We start from the raw sequence: 16,049 nt of genomic DNA on the forward strand, positions 1-16,049 counted from the left end.
TATTTTTTTTAAGAGTAATAGAATGCCTGATTCTGGGGCAGTTCCTCACATATTATCCTTACTCACTGAAATACTTTCATTGATACCAATCTGATTGGGCCACCTGTCGCCAATGGTACTATTCAAGTAAGGAAGAGTTGCAAGATCAGGTGCATATTGTGAGTCAAATAACTTTTTGGTGAGCTATGAAGACATTTTCTAGAATGTTAAAGCTATTCCAGAACCACTCACCAAAGCAAAATAAAATCCCACAGGAGTGGGCGCAAATTTGTCTTAAATGGCACGTTGAGACCTAGGAATGTAGAACTGCCATTGGTTTTTTTTTAAAAGTTAATTTTTAATAGGTGCTGCCATCAAAGCAGTGATGAATTAAGAAAGCACCTGAAGAAATAAGGGAACTGATAATTTTTAAAGGACTTTCATTTTGTGATGGCAAAGTGACTCTAGACATAACTGTCATGATGCGAAGTGGCACTTTGAGGACAGTTCAAAAGGCTCCCCAATATCTATCAACAGATTTTGCAGCATCTGAAAATATGTGGGAAAGGATAGTGTAGGAAGCGTGAATGTGTTTGGGAAAGAGGTGCAAAGAGTGGAAGGACAACTCTGGACGACAGCTAAGCAGTGGTTGTGCCATCACTGCTGCTAATATACCAAAGAAACCTTATGGGTCAACGTAAATATAGAGTAATGAGAGAGTACATCGCTGTTCCATTTTCGTTGTCGTCCTTCTCTTTGTTTCTGTCCACATAATGTCTCTTATCATGTGTTTGGACTGTAAGGGCAAAGACTGAACTTTCAGTATATGTGTGAGCCCTAAGGCTGGTGAATATTTGTGGACAATTTTTTGTTTTTGACTAAATTTTTCAGTTTTCACAAAAATTTCAACTGGAAAATTTCAGAATTTTTTTGAACAAAAAAAAGTCCACTTTCAGATTTCTAGTCTCCCCTCTATTTCTCTTTGTGCTACTGGAAGTATGGTTGGTTTGTTTTTTAAGTTGTGGTTTGCGTTTATACGCACAGTGTGTACTTCCAATGCTACCCTCATACTGTGGCTGGTAAGGGGAATAAGCTATGCTTCTACATGGCATTTTTATACTATTATTACTGTGTCTGCAGTAGGGGTGGTACTGATATAACTATATCTGTTTTTAAAAAATTACAACTTCTAACCAACATAGTTATACTGGTGCAAATCTGTGTGCAGACCAGCCATTACAGGAAGTGAGAAAAGAAAGGGGGGGAAAAAGTCTCACTTTTTTTTTTTTTTTTGGAGAAAAAAGTTAGTGACAGCAAATTTGGGGAGGTGAGGTGGAGACTTTCTTGAACTTAACTTTTTTCTACTGCAAAAGCATGAAGATATTTTTAAAAAATAGTTTTACTTTGTCACTATTTAAACTTTTTTTAAAAACTTTCCCCTATTTCCATCAGCTCTTTTCTCCAATGGAAAATGGGACAAAGTAAAGTTACAGAAAGGGGGACGGGGGGATGAAACCAAATCCTGACAATTCAAAATGAAGGAAGGAGGCATTTCAAAAAACAGGAAAACGAAATTGAAAATGAAACTCGTAGTTTTCTCTCCAGCTTTCTGTGGGGGGGGGGGGGGGGGAGAGAATCCCCAACATTTTGACTAGCTACACTGTAGGGTGCCTAGCCCTGATACCTGATTAGAAGAGAGGAATCAATCTGACCTCTGTTGTGCGGGAGGCACAGAGGATTGTCCAATGGTATTTAATGAGATAAAGCATTGCTGTTGGTCTCTTAGTCACATTCTGTTGACCATATTCAATTGATATCAGTAGGATTACTCACATGAATAAGGTGAGAAGACTATGCCATATTAGGCAAAAGCCTGAATTGGGCTGTTTTGTTAAGATCCATTATGACCCAAACAAATACAGAAATATTTTTTAACTAAAAATAGATTAGGTAAAATCCAAATTCTTTTTTTAATGGTCACACATTCTCTCTCCTATTAAAAAAAAAAAAAATTACCAGGGTCCAAATGCTCTAGCAAATTGGTGCCATGGCAGTGTATTTACCAATGTGATTAAAGGACAATATTGCTGTTACCCAATATCACTATCTTTCATAGATCAAAAAGGCTTGAATTTCTGATTTTGTTTCATTTGCTAAAACCGCTGTGCTAACCTCTAGTATAAGGACATGTGATGTTAAAGAACTGTATATGCAATGTTAGTATCCAATCCAGATTGTTTTAGCTTTCTGGTTTTGTAGAGCTTAGAAGGTGCTAATCACCTTTCTATCTTCTAAATAATGTTTCATGCCAGCACACAGCATTAACAGACCCCCTTATATTTGATTGTGCACAGTTTGAAAGCTTTATGCCTCAGAATCAAAGAACATTTCAGGCAGTAAGCTATTAAGGCCGCCATTATTTAAATTAAAAAAAATGCTTTGGGTTAAATATGGCTAATAGATGCTGTTCTCAAAACAAAGGCTGGAATTTCCTGTTTTTTGAAACTGCAGCACCAATCCACAACTGAAGTGCAGTGTAAACATTAAGACACCCATGTTAATAAATTTGACTCACAACAAATTCCTACAATGTGTAATTAGCTCAGTACACGTTTGGGTCAGGCGAGCACTCAAAATTCGATGTGTGTCCACGCCTCTTGGGAACCTTAAAAGTTCATCTGGATATCTTGTGAGAATAGTCTTCCTTGTAAGATTTCTGGTACTGCTTTTCCATTATTTACAGCCATAATACATTCCTTTGGTGTTGCATGCCTAGAGACAATGAGATTGTTTGTACTCTTTTAATCACCCTGTAGCAACACAGAGATTGAGATTCTCTTTCCTCCCATTCCAATGGGGGGAGGAGCTACACAACTCTACATCTATAGCTTCCTTTATCAATCAAGATTGAGAGAAAAGGGTATCCGTTTAATGATGAGTGTGTGAGAGTTTAGCAATTACATTTTCTCACTACTTGCTCTGAGAAAGTGTCAGGGTGCCTATGGGAAAGAGACTATGAAAATAACAGTTACATTTTCTCTCTAGTCTAATGAGTACAGATACTTACCCAGAGAGGGATCCCTTGGTTAATTATCTAGTCATCAATCATTTCACATTCCCTATTACGAAACTAAGAGCCAGAAGGAGGTATAATAAATATAAACTGGGTTGCTGATCAGGAAAATATGGCACAGTTTGGAGGTCCAGGCCTCAGGCCATGCTATGATTAAAAAAATGGCATTTTGATGCCTCTCCAGAAGCAAATTGAATATAAAATCAAATACATTTTCAAACAAAATTTCCAGTGAATATTCTATAGCCAGCTGTGAGTAAAAATAAATGCGGTAATGATCCTCTCCCATGCCTTGGAGGTGATTAAATAGCTGGAAGAATTTGATTGCTTTTACTATTGTTATCTTTTCTCAGTTCACAGAATTTGGGGTTGGGAAATAAATCACTGCCCAAATTGATGCTGAGATTTTTGCCTTTACGTTTTTGGCATGGCAGTAAGGACTCTTTTTTTAGTAAAATACAACAAAAATGCAGCACACCATTATCTATTTGGCTAATATTCCACTGAAAAACATTTCAATCAGCTGTGGGTTTATTCAGTGCAAACCTAAGAGCATGCACTCATATGCTTGAGAAAATCACCTCTGAACAGAGACAGCTATAATGTTAGTTTTAAAGAAAATGTAAACTAACAACTACATAACCCTGCTGGAACTAGTAATGCCTCTTCTCACACAGAAACAGAGAAGCTGCTGAAGTTTTTGCTGAGCTATTTCCATTCTGTTAAGAGTCCTTTCTCCCTTAGAGAATTATAGGGGAATTTCCTACATGCTTCACTGGAATTGTTTGTATTTTCTCCTTGACTTATCAGGGATCTCCTAGCTGGGAGCTTTGGAGTCTCCAACAGCGTCTGGATAGAGAATGTCCCTTTCTCTGCTGATTTTCCCCCCCTCTCTTAAGGTGAATGGAATCGCTGCTCTAAAATATATAGGGCTGGAATCTCTACCTTGCAGAAGCTCCCTAGTGGAGAGGAAGAAGTTAAGAGCTCTCTGTAAAGAGCTGCTCACAAGAAGCCATTTGCAGTACACAAAAATAAGTTGTATTGGTCCTACAAAAGCCAGGAACTATGCTACATATTCTTGAGCACCATCTACTGGCACTTTATCTTCTAACTAGTTACCTATACTGTATATAGATAGATATCTCTCACTTAGAGGCTGCAAGAAGTTGGTTGCAGATCCTGCACCAACTTGCCCTGACGTAACTTAGAACTGCTGAGGACCAGCTTTAATTTATATCATCTGCATAAGGTCCCCCAGGGACCTTACACGAGTAGAGGACCAGTCTGTCGTGCCCTGTCTGCGCTGGGGATGGTGGTGGCTGGTCTAGGAGGTTGGACAGCAGATAGAGCCCTTGTGCAGTGGCCAATTTAAGTCTATTTTGCAGCATTTGAGCAATGCAAAGTTGACTTCACTGATGAAAAATCAGACCCATAGATTTTAGGATACTGGGCATTTACCCCGATTATAGTTATCCGCAACCAGCTGTTGGTGTAGCTGCACCAAGCAAACCTCTAGTGTATACAGGTAAAGCTGCTGTTTGCCGTAGTGGCGCTTACACCTCCTGGAAACAAAGGTAAATCACAGGTTACAGCAGTTTACTCTGTCTACAATAGGGGCTTGCACAAATACAGCTATACCAATGGCTAGCCAAAGCGGGGTAAATCTCCAGTATAGACAGAGCCTTCCCATTTTTATGCTCCTGGGAGTAGCCCTGCTCAGCAATGAATATTGTCCTAGTCCCTGCCCAGCCCCCATCTTGTAATAGATTGTGTGGCAAAAAATGCAGACATTGATTTGGTAAAGCTCTAGCTAGGGCAGAGATGGCTACATTTTCAGGAAAGTGTAAGCAGTCCACTTTGACTCTATGCAATAGGCTAAGGCCATATCCTGTCTCATTCTGTGCAGCCACCGAGGGCTGGCCCATCCAGCTGAACTAGGCCAGTTCCACTGCTAAACGTGGGGGAAAGGGTAGGATCTGGGCAGTCTAAATAAGTCTGCATCCCCTGCATGGAATTCTGTGTTTTCCAGTGCAGGGAGAAAATGTTGAGGCAGAGAGTGATCAGATAACACACGGTGATGGGTGTCTCGTAAGAACCTAGGTAGACTGATAGCGGGGGAAGGAGTGGGGCCAGTGGAGCTGCAAAAACACAATCCTGCTGGTCAATCTCCCTCAACAGAGGGAAACACGTTGGTTGTGTTGGCTGAGATGGGAGGATTTATTAGCTTCTGTAGGGATTCCTAAGCATCTGGTCTACCCACTCACCGTTTTCTAAGATTTGGCCTTATGATATGGGTAGGTATGAAAAGATTGAACAGCTGAAAACAAAGCAATCAATGCCCAGGATAGTGATGCATATTTGCACGCAGTGAAGGAGCATGAAATGAGTTTAACTGTTCTTTCTTTAAATGTAAATTATTCTCCTCCCCAACCCCACTTTTATTTTATTTTATTGGTAGTGGTTCAAGCTGTGTGCTCATTTGGATACCGTTACTTTGCAAGTTAAATAAAACATTTTTTCCAAAGTTACCATTTGGCTCACATATTTGGGAAATAAATCACGTGGTGATGTGTTTTTTTTTCTTTTGCATTTTTTAAAATATTATTTTCAGTTTGTATGCCTTCAAATCATTCCTAAATAATAGTTACTGTTGCCTGACTGATCATAAAGAATATTCTTTCCTATCACATACAAATGATGACATTTTTGAATCAGAAATTAATTACATGCTTAAGGAGTGAAATGTTTTTTTCTGTTTTTACCAGTACTTTTCTAAAGGTTTTTTCTTTTCATTTTGAGGGAAAGCCAAATATGTACATACTGTATGAGTAAAATCAATAGCTCCCAGAACAGATACGTTTTATTAAGCCTTGCTAATTTTCTATTATGGCTTGCTATTGCAGCTGTATGTTAAAAGGAAAACAAGTATTAGTCAATTTTCCTTTGAACATCACCCGTGCTTCTGTCATTTGAAATAAGCCTGTTGCTAAATGTTGGTATTGACAAAACATCCTTTTTCAGTTCCTCTGATTAAAAAATCAGAATAATTAGTTGGTCAGAACTATAACTCTCCTAAGCCTCTTTCTTCTGTGAGGTCCAAATTGGTTTCATGGTGCCTAAACTTTATATCTCTGTGTGTGTTTGTGTGAGTGGGTGTACATATATAAACACTCTAGGGCAGGGGTGGCCAACCTTAGCCTGAGAAGGAGCCATAATTTGCCAATGTACATTGCCAAAGAGCCACAGTAATACGTCAGCAGCCCCCTATCAGCGCCTCCCCCTCTTTCCCCTCACCTCCTGATCAGCTGTTTCGTGGCGTGCAGGAGGCTCTGGGAGGGGGAGGAACGAGGGAATGGCAGGCTCAAGGGAGGGGGCGGGAAGGGGTGGAGTGGGGGCAAGGCCTCTGGCAGAGCCAGGGGTTGAGCAGTGAACACCCCCTGGCCCACTGGAAAGTTGGCACCTGTAGCTCCAGCCCCAGAGTTGGTGCCTATACAAGGAGCCGCATATTAACTTCTGAAGAGCCACATGTGGCTCCGGAGCCACAGATTGGCCACCCCGGCTCTAGGGATTTTTGCCTTCTGATCCCTGCAAGAATACTTCTCATACAAACCAGCAAGAGTCTTAGCACCTCTACGAGCGACGACCAGAGATTTTTCTTGATTTAATTAATACTCATAGATGATAAATTACAAATAACAATCACAATTGGCTTAGTGGCCCTTTCCTTTTTATAAATGGTTTCAGGCATAAGGGAGGTTGGTCCACATATTGCAAATGTTTGACTATGCATTTTGGCATGAATAGATTTAAGCTGAACTGAAATGTGCATTTGTATGTGCCTTGCCTCTGCCCTAGAGCAAAGGGCTGACACAATGCCCTCTGCCCCAGTTAAGCTCACATACAGCAGGTGCCAGTGTCTTTGTGGCTGTGCAATGGTGCCTGCCTGCACCCTGACTGCTGCAGGAAGGGTCTCCATGTCTGCAATTCATATCAACACAGAAGGACACATTGGAGATGGGTCAGAGTTAAGGGAATAGGTCAGAAGAGGGATTCTGGATTTGCCTTTACACAGAATCAGTAGCCCCATTACTCTGTGCAATTGGCACAGAGGGGGTGTGGCTGCTATTCCAGCCCACAGACTGGGATATCTTTTATTTGTTCATTTACTTTCACCCATTCCATCCTTCCATATGTCTTTTGCTCCAGGCTCTGCATTAAACAAATGAACTACTGTACCTACCCAGTTCAAAGGCTGGGTGAAACAAATGTGCCTTAAAAGTTAGCAAATCAATTTATTTCAGGCCACAGGCAGGAAGGCAATCCAGAGCCCAAGAGCCCTTACAGAGAACACCCTGTCAGCCACCACCTCTTTGCTATATTGAGGAGAGTCTAGCATCAGCTTGTTCCACTGAGGGAAGTTGTGGCAGTGTCTCAAAGGAAGAGAGGCATGCTCTCAGGTAGGCTGGTTTCTGGCCATGTAGAGCTTTGTAGGTTAAAAGCAACACCTTTAATATCTATCTGGAAGCTCATAGGTGTTAGGCATAGTATACAATGTTGTGAAAGCCAAGACTATAACAGGGTTCAAAAAAGAATTAGATAAATTCATGGAGGATAGGTCCATCAATGGCTATTAGCTAGGATGGGCAGGGATGGTGTCCCTGGCCTCTGTTTGCCAGAAGTTGGGAATGGGCAACAGGGAATGGATCACTTGATGATTACCTGGTCTGTTCATTCCCTCTCGGGCACCTTGCGTTGACCACTGTCAAAAGACAGGATACTGGGCTACATAGACCTTTGGTCTGACCATGTATGGTCATTCTTATGTTCTTAACAGGTTCGATGTATGACTATAATATACACTTATTTATATATGTGTGTGTGTGTGTGTTAGAAATGTATCGGGGGTAGCTGTGTTAGTCTGTATCTACAAAAACAACAAGCAGTCTGGTGGCACCTTAAAGACTAACAGATTTATTTGGGCATAAGCTTTTGTGGGTAAAAACCTCACTTCTTCAGATGCACTTTCACTCTATGCATCTGAAGAAGTGAGGTTTTACCCACGAAAGCTTATGCCCAAATAAATCTGTTAGTCTTTAAGGTGCCACCAGACTCCTTGTTGTTTTTTTAGAAATGTATGTTAACTTTGCTCTTCCCACAATTCTTTTCACCCATGTCAAGTATCTCACAACGTTTTGCAAAGCTGAAGTCAGCTTTGGTGTTAGAAAACAGGAAATTTGTCAAAGACAAAAATATATTAATGTTCTGTCCCCATACAAGCTGAGGAGATACCTTAACAGAGCAGTATCTGAAATGTTAGTATCCAAAACAAAGATAAGGAAGGTACAGAACAACAAATTAAACAAGTGGGACAAACTGGTGGGGAGGATTTTGGTCACATGTAGAAAGTTTTGTAACTTGTAAAACCATACTGCTAGCTGAAGTGCACATCTTTGAAGCACACATTCTGTGTAAGGTGAATATACTGTGAGAATTTGATTCCCAGAAGGAGGGTCTGTATTTCTCCTGTTTGCATTGTACTACTTTGTCCTTAAACAATAAATTTGGTTAAGTTTGCTTATTTGGTCTTCTGAACATTATTAAGAATGAACCGCAAGTCAAACAGTCAGCTACACTGTTGAGTCAATACAGGTAACCGGTGTCGCTCCTGGAGCATGGGTGCTCTCCCCAGGTCTTTGTACTCTCCCACAGTTCTGCCTTGCAGTGTGTCCTGGAGGTTATAAATCAGGAATATTTCAGAACAAGGGGAGAATGAGTTCCAAAGCTATGGAACTTTCTGTTAAGGAGCAAGACGTAGGTCGTCTGGTCTAATAGAGCAGGAGCTAGGTCTAGTGGGCAGAGCAGGCATTCAGGTTGCGGAGCAAAGCCCAGAGTCAACTGCTAATTACCAGAGCCAGGGGTCAAGCCAGAGTCAGGAATCGAAGCTGAGGGTCAGAGCCAAGGTCAGACCCCCAAGTGTCAGAGCCAGGGACAGAAGTCAGAGGCCAAGGTCCGAGCCAGGGCTGGTATGCGATTATTGGAGGTGTAAGGACCAGAACTGGAGGAGAGGCAAGGATCAAGCCTGGAGCAGGAGTACAGTAGGAACAGGAGCAGAGCAGGAATCGGGAACAGGGTTGGGTGCAGGAGGCCGACACAAGCAGGATCCAGTGCAGCCACAACAGGAAATCACTTTGTTTCTTGGACAAACTTCTTGTGCTTCCTTCTGGTGTAAATAGTATGCCATGGTTGGACCAATTGGTGGAGCTGGGCAATTCTCCAATCACACTTCTTGTGGTTGGTGCCTTGGCTGAGGCTATCATCCTACTAGCTTCTCAGCCCAGCAGGTTTCAGCAGACATTAGGTTGATGCAAGGATACAGCAGCTGTCTTGGGGTACTCCCAGACCTAGATTCAAGACCAGGGACATCACACTGTCATGGACAATGCCCTGTCAGCTAACATCACTCTCTCTCATGAATGGGGCTCCTGCAGGCACCTCTGCTGACCACAACTATGGCAGTATGTCACAGGGGGAAAATGGTGGCCTTTCCGATAAGTAAGTCCCAAGCCCTTTAAGTTTTCATAAGTCAAAATCTTAAATTCTTCCTGGTACTTGATAGGAATATTACCTGAGTAGAGTGAAGCTGCACAGAGGCCCTGTTTGAGTATGTGTGGGGGGGGGGGGTTGGGGGGGGGATGAATTTCATCTCCCTAGTCTCCACCCACATAGAACAAAAAGACAATGGGTTTTAGGCTGAGGGAATTAATTCCCTCTAACACCCCCACCAGTGAAAATGTCTTTGACTGTGTCTGTTCTTTTGAAGAAATGTTTTGATTGCACGATAGAGAACAAACAGTTCTAAAAATCCCAATGAAATAACAATCAAAAGTAAGTACCAAATAAAGCTATATTCATTATACTGCGCAATAATATTCTTACATTTCTTCCTGTGTTGCAAGAAAACTCCAAGAACAGGAGCCAAAACCTGGAGGGGGGAAGCAACAGGAAATAAGGGAAAGATGACACACAGAACATAGTGTATCAGACAGAAGAAACACCATGCGGAGCCAGGAAATTGACATCATACAGGAATGACGTCATTCTATAATTATCTCCAGAGCTGTCCCACCTGCAGCAATACAGTGCCATATACCCATCACCATTCCATAATTACCTGCCAGTCAAACAACTCTAAACATAAAAGCCAAATGTCATCAAATTTGGAAAGTTTTCCCTTTTAGATATAACTCTTTCAAGAGCTGCCATGTCACTTAATCCCTGAACTATTGTCTGTCCTGGGAGAAACAAGTGATTTTCAGTGTTTATTGTATCAGAGATTTTGCTACTAATGAGGCTTGTAGGAACTAGGTTTCTTGTGACTCAATAAAAAGTGAGAGTTTTGAGTTGGTTGACCTTCGTAAGCAGAATTATGAATTTCTACCTGTCTTGAAGAGGACATTCATTCCTGCTCTTCTGGAATGAATGGCACTAACATTGAATTCCTATGTAAAAAGCCCTGCTAGAAGGTGAAATTTTAAAACTCCAGAACTGTACTACATAAACTGTCAGAATCCATACATTTTAATCTCCTTATGTATAACTAAAAAGTAAAAAGTCAATATTCACAGATGGCCCAATAAAAGATATTTCCCCACCCACCTTGTCTCTCTAATATCCTGGGACCAACATGGCTACAACACCACTGCGTACAATAATATTCTTCCTTAGTTTTCTTGCCCTATTTGTGATTGTTCCTATCAATTTCATATAGCCCAACCAGTGCTATATACTGTACCAGAATGTACTATAACATTTTGCACTTAGGTTTTCCCTATTTCCTAGCATGTGCCATAAAACTCAGTGAAATGAAAAGTAAATCACAAGACTGCTTTTTGCCACTGAGGCTGTGGAATGCTTCAGTCAAAAATCAAAGGCTGACACAGTCTGCTGAGAGGCATGTCACATGCCAGGAAATGCTGAGCCTTCTCATGTTTATATAAACAGATTTTTTCATTCTTTTGTGTTCTTTCCCACTTTGTGCTCTGAAATAATTACAGTGAATTATACTTTTAGTTGCGTAACTGGCAATGAAATGTGCTTGGATTGCTCACTAGTTCAAATGAAGATTAAAATCCATGTTATTTTGGTCATGAATGGAGGGAGAAAACATGCAGATGAATGTAATCTATTCATTGGTTTAAAGACCCAAAGGAGCCCCTGAGAGCATCAGAAATCCATGTGATGTCCAAGTGTGCTGTATTTTGCATTCAGATCTATGAGTTAGCTGAAAGCAGTATAAAATCTGTGCAATCAGATATAGACAAACAGTACCCTTTTGATATGGATCAGACTAGGCCCATGTGTACTGCTTATTCCAGCAAGCATATGACATATAATAAAATGTGCTCCAACACTCGCTTCTGATAGGAGCATGGGACTTACACAAGTGCAGGGCTAAAACCACTGACTTTTTGGTAAAACTGTTCAAACCTGGGTAGTTCAAAGTTGGGAATACTGGATGTGATTTGTGGTGGATGGCAAATAGCACAAGAGTACAAGCTAGAACTCCAAACTGATAGATTATATCCTGAACGATTTTATCCTGTGGTTAAAAATCAAACTCTCTGGTTTTGTTGTATGGAAGTTAATATTTTAAATCATATTAAAAAGAGAAACTAGACAGAGGATTCCACCTCACAACTGTAGGTGCTCTAGCACCCCTATGGAGCTAGATTCTCCAATCCAGCACAGCTGTGCTCAGGACTGGGGCAAAGAGGGGAGGGTAAAAGATGGCTTTAGATCACCCATATGTCCCCTTCATCCTGGGATTGGCAAGTGTCCATTCTATTTTATCTAGGTTCTTATCCTGCACTTATCACTGTAGTAGTAGAAATAATACTACCTATCTCTTATTTGAGTGCCTTCCACTAGAACATTGAACAATGAGACTAACCTCTTTGTCACATGTTTGTTCTCACGTTCTTCCCGGGGGGGGGGGGGTGTAATGTGTGCAGTGGAGTGTTTTGTTTGGTTTTTATTTTATATTGTGTGAGAGAGAGAGAGAGAGAGAGAGCAGGCATGCTCAAAGAAATGTGTCTTGCACCTGGAGCAGAAGGTGGTGAGCTTTATGATAATCATTAGTTCCTGGAGCAGTTCATTCCACATTCTTGGGCTAGCCCACAAGAATGCTCTGTCTCCTACGCAGACAAGCTTTACTGTTATTGTAGAAAGTTCCATAGTCTAGAGGAGCAAAATTGTTAATCATGGTCTTCATCCTGGAGCTTTTAAGTACCCTGGGCCCAGGCCATAGAGCACCTTGAAGATAAGGACCAAGGACTTGAATTTGATTTTGTATTCTGTAGGGAGTAGAGGACAGGTCTGATGTGCCCGTGGGAACCTGTGTTGCTGGGGGATGTGCTGTAGCAGTCTGTTTTGAGTTTCTTAAATGCTGAAGGCTTCTTGGTTGGACTACAGCAATGCAATGTACCTTGGCAAGAGATGACAAAAGCATGAAAAACTGAGGTCAAGTCGTCATTCCCTGGGATGGGAAGTAGTTGCCTGGAGATGGTAGAAAGGATCTTGCTATGTGAGAGTTTAACATCAGGGAGGAACCTAGGAGCATGCCTAAGCAACTGACTGAGCTGACCAATTGTGGATGTGAATCTTCAAGCAACTAGGACTGCACCATAGCTGCAAGCTCTTCAAAATGCTATTCTCTGTCCACCAGCATCATCTCTATCTTGCTTGGGTTCAGCTTCAACCAGCTCTTCTACATCCATGAGCTGATCTCATCCAAGCACTAAGCCATCTTGGTGGTGATGGTATAATCATATGTGGTCATATAAATAGACCTGTATGTCATCTGTATATTACTAGCACTTCATAGATTCCAAGGCCAGAAGGGACCATTGTGATCATCTAATCTGATCTATAACACAGGCCAAAGAACTTCCCTAAAATAATTCCTAGAGCATATATTTTAGAAAAACATCCAATCCTGAGTCGATGTCATCTGACCAGTTTACCTAATGGCTGCATGTAGATGTTGAATAGGACCAGAAAGACAATATCCTTGTGGACTCTAGTCCAAGAAGTGAATATAGTTGAACTGGTCAGTAGTAGTGACCATAGCATAATAAAACTTAACATCCTTGTATGGGGCAAAATACCAAAGAAACCCACCACAGTAGCATTTAACTTCTAAAAGGAGAATGTAACAGGGCATGTCTTTCCTCCTGTCTTCTTGTCCTGCAGAAACTGAGTAGACTCTACTAGTTGTACATTCACAGTGCCATTTAGTTTGAGTTCCCTCCACCAACACCACTACATTCCCTATGCAATGGTCCATTTACAATATCTTCAGTGCCTTTGGCCCTCTCATCAGGACCCTGAGGGAAACAGAAGTCTCCCTTCCCTGAGGCCTTCTATTTGATTGGACTCAGCTGTTTCCTCCCCTACACTCTTGTTCTTCTTCCTGTGCCTCTTTATCAGATTTAGGCTGATGGGCTAATTGCCTTTTTATCCCACCCAGCCTGATTATCTAATTATCTCAATCAGCTTTCTCTGAATAAGTAATTGGCATGTCAGTGATCAGAGTGCAGGCTCACTTGTTCACTCCCTGCACTCTATCACAGGGAACTACACCAAAATGAGGAAGCTAGTTAAACGGAAATTAAAAGAAACCGTCTCAGGGGTGACATGCCTGCAAGATGCATAGAAACTATAAAAACACCATAATAGAAGCTTAAACTAAATGTCTACTCCAAATATAAAAACAAGCATATAGTAAGACAACCAAAAAAATGCCACTATGTCTAAACAACAGAGAAAAAGAGGCAGTTAGAGGCAAGAAGGAATCCTTTAAAACCTGGACGTCAAATCCTATAGAGGACAATAAAAAGGAGCCCTAGGGGAGTCAAATGTAAAAGTAGAATTCGACCAAAATTCACCAAAAAAGAATTTGAAGAACTAGCAAAAGCACAACAACTAACCGCAAATTTCTAAGTCATTAGAAGCAGGAAGCCTGCCAAACAATCAGTAGGGCCACTGGGATAGGGTTACCATTCGTCCGGATTTACCCGGACATGTCCTCCTTTTTGTTCTAAAAATAGCGTCGGGGGGAATTTGTAAAACACTCAAAATGTCCGGGATTCCCCCCCCTCCCCCGGCAGAGCAGAGCGAGCAGCTGGGAGGGCTGCAGGAAAGTCCCGGGCTGGACTCTGGAGCAGCTGTAGAGGAGCCGGATCCGCCCTGCATTCTGAGCCGGCAGCTCTCCCCTGCAGCCCGGTCCAGCAGCACTGTGCAGGGCCAGGGACCGGGTTTTGTTGTGCTGGGGGGCGCAGCCATGTGTCCAGCTCGGCTCGCACAGAGCCCAACACCCTGTTCTGAGCAGCAGGGTAAGGGGGCCAGGGAGGTTCTGGAGGGGGCAGTCAAGAAACGGGGGGGGGGCTTTTTGGGGGGAGTGGAGAAAGTTTTGGGCAGTCAGGGTACAGGTAGGGGGTAGGGTCCTGGGGGGCAGTTGGGGGGGGTCTTAGGAGGGGGCAGTTAGGGGACAAGGAACAGGGAGGCTTAGGTAGGGGGTGGGGTTCTGGAGGGCAGTTAGGAGCAGGGCCCCCAGGAGGGGGTAGTCAGGGGACAAGGAGCGGGGGGGTGGGGAGCTGGGAGTTCTGGGGGGGGGGGCTGTCAGGGGGCAGGAGTGGGGAGAGGGATTGGAGCAGTCAGGGGACAGGGAGCAGAGGGGTTTAGATGGGTTGGGAGTTCTCGGGGGGGCTGTCAGGGGGCAGGAGTGCGGAGAGGGATCGGAGCAGTCAGGGGACAGGGAGCAGAGGGGTTTAGATGGGTTGGGAGTTCTGGGGAGGGGCTGTCAGGGGGTGGGGAGTGGTTGGATGGGGCGTGGGAGTCCCAGGGGTCTGTCTGGGGTTGGGGGTGTGGATAAGGGTTGGGGCAGTCAGGGGACAAGAGGCAGGGAGGCTTAGATAGGGAGTGGAGTCCTGGGGGGCAGTTAGGGGCAGGGGTCGCAGGAGGGGGCAGTCAGGGGACAAGGAACGGGGGGAGGGTTGGGGGTTCTGGGGGGGCGGGAAGTGGGAGGGGCAGGGGCGGGGCTAGGGCGGGGCTCCTCACGTCCTCTTTTTTGCTTGCTGAAATATGGTAACCCTACACTGGGACAATGAATGTGCTAAAGGAGCACTAAAGGAAAACAAGGCCGTTGCAGAGAAGCTAATTCTTTGCATTGGTCTTCACTACAAAGGATGTGAGGGAGAGTCCTACAACTGAGTCATTCTTTTTAGGGGACAAATCTGAGGAACAATACTGGATTGAGGTGTCAGTAGAGGAGGTTTAGGAACAAATTGATAAAGAGAAATAGGTCATCGTGACTAGATGGGATTCACCCAAGAGTTCTGAAAGAAGTCAAATATGAAATTGCAGAGCTACTAACTGTGGTATGTTACCTGACATTTAAATCAGCCTCTGTACCAGATAACCGGAGGATAGTTAATGTAACACTGATTTAAAAAAAAAAAAAAAAAGCTCCCGAGATGATCCTGGTAATTACAAGCTGGTAAGCCTAACTTCAGTACGAGGCAAATTGGTTAAAGCTATAGTAAAGAACAGAATTATCGGACTGTCAGATAAACATGATATGTTGGGGAAGAGTCAACGCATTTTTTGTAATCATGCCTCACTAATCTCTTAGAATTATCTGAGGATGTCATCAAGCATGTGGACTAGGCTGATCCAGTTGATATAGTGAACTTGGACTTTCAGAAAGCATTTGACAAGGTTCCATACCAAAGGTCTGTGAGCAACTAAGCAGCAGGGGCGGCTCTAGCTTTTTTGCCGCCCCAATCACGGCAGGTAGGCTCCCTTGGGTGGCACGCCTGCGGGAGGTCCGCCAGTCACGCGGCTTCGGCATACCTGCTGCCAAATTGCCGCCGAATCCACGGGACCGGCGGACCTCCCACAGGCATGCTGCCGAAGGCTGCCTGATGGCCGCCCTCGC

The sequence above is a fragment of the Malaclemys terrapin genome, chromosome 11 (genome assembly GCF_027887155.1).
Source record: "Malaclemys terrapin pileata isolate rMalTer1 chromosome 11, rMalTer1.hap1, whole genome shotgun sequence".
In the NCBI taxonomy this organism is placed as follows: domain Eukaryota; kingdom Metazoa; phylum Chordata; order Testudines; family Emydidae; genus Malaclemys; species Malaclemys terrapin.